The 4,311-nt window shown below is 41.6% G+C and overlaps 1 long non-coding RNA gene across 1 annotated transcript; it reads right to left on the bottom strand.

Annotated features, from left to right (window-relative positions):
- Positions 1 to 1,883: 1,883 nt before the first annotated feature.
- Positions 1,884 to 3,750, bottom strand: LOC119301292. The gene is made up of 2 exons (XR_005146999.1): positions 3,382 to 3,750; positions 1,884 to 2,196 (listed from the first exon to the last, which is right to left on the bottom strand). It is a non-coding gene; the product is annotated as an uncharacterized LOC119301292 (long non-coding RNA).
- Positions 3,751 to 4,311: the final 561 nt, after the last annotated feature.

Below are 4,311 nucleotides of genomic sequence, written 5' to 3'. Positions count from 1 at the left end.
CCACCTATTGACCAATCAAATTAACTCTATTTGTAAAACTTTGTAACTCGTTTGTATGTATAGCATTACTCTGTTTAGAATGGGGAGGCGATGTTCTTTTTTACATACTCATTTCGTGAGCTCTTTACCCTCCCGTTACATATAAAAGATAGAATCTTGTCTCAGAAATTAAAATAAAAGAAAAAAAGATAATCTGGCAAGTTCAAAAAAGATAGAGAGAATCTAGCCCATGTAAAAATGTGGAGTTTTTGTAAGTTGTCAATTGCTCTTTTCATTTCTGGCTAATTTTATGTCGCTGTAGACGTGTTTTTCTATTTATGGTTGTTTATTGGTTTTCTGAACACAGTAAAATTAAAGTCGCTCACATATACGAGCATATACTCACCTCTATAAAAGCACGCACGCACATTTTATCCCTATGAGCATCTCTGGAAGACTAAGCCGGCATAGCATATTGAGATTTTATGAAGTTACCATGCGCGCTCCGTAGTCGATAGAAACATCTCCTCCCATTGAACGAGCATTGCTGGAAGCCTGAAATAAATCCAGAAATAATGCAAGCATCAATATCAAGTCTGGGACTTAAACCCTAGTGGGCTACGGATATCACTGTCCTCCTAACCATCCAACCACAGGTTGAACCTGGTGTGTCTGTATGTTGTTATATGGACATTTTTTGTGTTCCCTTTCTAAAATGTGTTGTTTTCCTTTTTATTTTTTCTTTATTTTTTATTTAAATTCATGTTTTTTGAAAGTTGCATGTCCATTGTCAAACATGGCTTCATCCCAACTCCTTGAGGGTGCAAGCGTTTTGTCGAGAGGACAGTTACATGTCTACTACTAGACACGTAACTGTAAGCATCACATCCCGACTGCAAAATGCATGTTTTTAACACGCTTGTAACTAGGCAGAGGAGACAATATCAAGTGGAAACCACGTATTCAATGGAATCCTGGAAACCTCAGCCTAGCCCGTTGGATGCTATTTGTATGGACCAGATAGAATCATAACTGCTATGCCCTATTTGCACAAAAACGCCCGCAACCAGGGATGCTATTTTACGTGTACACCCTCAGGTCTAACAAGTAATTACAACGTACATCCTTGCCCCTTATTTTCACTTTTTTGTCAGCCAAGTAGGATTTGTAAGCCATGCGCTGTGCCTAGGGATGACAATGGGTCGGGTTTGAGGCGGGTGGAGCTGGTCCAAATCCAACCCATGACCCATCTTCCTACCCTTTGCCCATCCATCAAATTATCCATGGGCAAAACTTGTGCCCATGTCCAAACCCACTGGATACCCACATACCCATGGAGATCCATGGGCATAGAAAAGTCAGTATGAAGCCTTCCCAAAGAGCAAATTAACTCAGCATCATTCACTCACAAATGACAACATAAGCTACATGCATAAGTAGGAAACAAGTAATACGATGAGTTCTTAAGTGTGACATACCAGAGGTTGATTCTCCAGCATATAGCTCATGGAACAAGTTGCATATTTCCTGCCATTTCCCGTTGATTCGCTCTTTCTACTATCACTGGCATATGGCCCCACATGTTATACAGGTATCCATTGGATATTCATGGAGCACAAACTATAACCATGCCCAACCCGGCTGTTCGTGGGTATCCATATCCATGGACCCATGGGCGAAAATGTGCTCCATACCCTTGCCCAACCGGGTCGGGTATCCATGGATATCCAGATCCATGAATAAAATTGCCATCCCTAGCTGTGCCTATACTTCACAACACATGCGTGCCATGTACATTTGGATTTAAATTGAAAAACTAGCTCAATGGATACCAAAACTGTACCAACAAAATCACATTTGGGAAACCAAAAGAACAGACAATCAATGCCCCAGACCAGACAACAGAAAACTGAAGGAAGCTAATTTTAATATAGTCTACTAGTATCAGAATTCACTTGCAGTAATGCATGCATCGCTTCAACAACACATACATTAGTTAAGGCAAATGTTCCAACCGCATTATGCTAGGGAATTTTGTTACAAGATAGACACATCACTAACTGAACAGCCATAGTAAATCTCACACTTATACATCAAACATTGAGCACACAACTCGAGTACACACGCAGAAGGACGTATCAGTGCACTACTACGACTCCAAACAACAGTCTTTTTTGTTGTTGAAATCTGCATATATCTTTACTGCCACCAGAAAACCTGAAAAATAAGAGTTGAACTTTTTTTTATACATAATACATTAAAACGAGTTTAACAACAATCTATGCAAATAGATACAGTAGTGCATGTCATCTTTATTAGCAAAAAAAGAACAGAATTATTTTCCAAACCAGCTCATTTCTTATTTCCCGTCGTACTACACAAATAATTATGCATACAACAAAAAGTCAATTTGGAGGACGGGTGCATTGAAGCCCGATATTTGGAATAGTATCAAAATTATATTTTGAAGTTTCAAAATGTTCTGAAAACAAATCAACATGGTTATATGGATGTATATTACACATGTGTAAATTTTGATACTGAAATAAGTAACCATGTGAGTTACACAAAAATGACAAAATCATTTTTTTTGGAAAGATGAACTGAGCGTGCATTATTCACTATTTGAAAATCACCATTTTGTCATTTTTCTATAGCTCACATGTTTATTTATTTCGTCACCAAACTTTACACAACTGCAATATACATCCATATGATCACGTATAATTGTTTTCGAGTTTTTTAAGAACTTTAAATGTGATTTTAGAATTATTTAAAATATGGTCCTCCAATAATTAATCTAGTAGCAATGGCAAACACATACATTAATCAAGGATTTTTCTCTCACTGTCACTCACACTACTAGCACCACACACACAATAATTAATCTACAAAATTTGCAGCAGCGCATACAAGCCCTACACACAGCTCGAGTTTTCTCTTTGATAACTTCCATCTAGACACAATTTTCAATTCAGATACGTATCATCATCTAAATTCCATCTAGACAGTAGGGGTAGCAGTTTATAGATAAATAACAATTTTCATAGACAGTAGAGCATGCCATGGTTACACAGAGCACACACGCCAGGCAGCAAGCCAACAACACATGAATAGTCATATATGTGTACTATAACAGTACCACACAATAATTATGAGCAAATGAATTATACTCCCTCCGTCCGGAAATACTTGTCATCAAAATGAATAAAAAAAGATGTATCTAGATGTATTTTAGTTTTAGATACATTCTTTTTTGTCCATTTTGATGACAAGTATTTTCGGACGGAGGGAGTACCTCGCAATTTCTACAAGACCAAAATCTGGACAATATGACATCGATGGGGAATGCTCGGAGCACCGGGCTAAAGCACAGAAGACGAACACTACAGATGCTCATACCTTGGGATTAGATCTAGTATGACATCGATGGGGAATGCTCGGAGGACTGGCACTGTTGGCCGGAGACGAATCAGAAGCGCTGCTCGCTGGCCCTGCCCGGAACGCCACTCGCCGGCCCTGCCCGAAATGCTCGGAGACTCGCACGCTTGGCCGGACACAACCGCCGGAGAGGAATTAACCGCGCCGCTCGCCGCTCGCCAGCCCAGCACGGAACGAGGGGATCCTGCCAGAGGGAAGCATCATCTCCCAACAGGTCTCCTAACCCTAGCGAAAGAATTTCGAATCTGGATGATTTTTCCTTTCGAATCGGGATGATACCTCCATGGGGAAAGGCACGGGACGGCTCAGCCGCCATGGGATGTTTCTGTACCTAAGTTACAGGATTCTTTCGGGGTTCAATTTGCAAATTGTACCTCTTTCCATCTCACAGCGTACGCATCCAATCCAACGGCACATGTTTGGGTTTCCATGTTTCCTCTGAATGTATGGTTTCCACTAGATATGTTCTCCTAGGCAGAGTGGGGTTCTAGAAGCGGCATTATCATTGTAATTGTCTCGTGATTCTGAGCCGGTCGTTATCATTGTCTTGTCAAGTAGAGAGGCCCATCCGCCCAGCCAGCCGTTCGATCCTGCACCGATGGCCGTTTGATCGAGTCACCACAGGCTTGGCCTTTCTTCTCTAATCCCCATCCATCTGATTCTGATACAGAGCAACGCCGCCTGATGCAAAGCAGGACAACACCCCCCTGGCACCTTGCGTCGGCGACCTCGCGTCACTGGAGCCGCCGACAATTGCTGCATCGCAGCTCCAAGAGTCGTCGGCAACCGCTGCATCACACCATCGAAGCCACCTGGTGCTGCTCCATAGCAACACCGAGCGTGGCGAAGAAACTTGGATGCATCGCCGATGAGCTCTGACGAAGCTTCATT

This window comes from Triticum dicoccoides, chromosome 5A (genome assembly GCF_002162155.2).
Source record: "Triticum dicoccoides isolate Atlit2015 ecotype Zavitan chromosome 5A, WEW_v2.0, whole genome shotgun sequence".
Classification (NCBI taxonomy): Eukaryota; Viridiplantae; Streptophyta; class Magnoliopsida; order Poales; family Poaceae; genus Triticum; species Triticum dicoccoides.
Note: the sequence above shows the minus strand (reverse complement) of the source record. Positions and strands in the feature narration are given on the sequence as shown.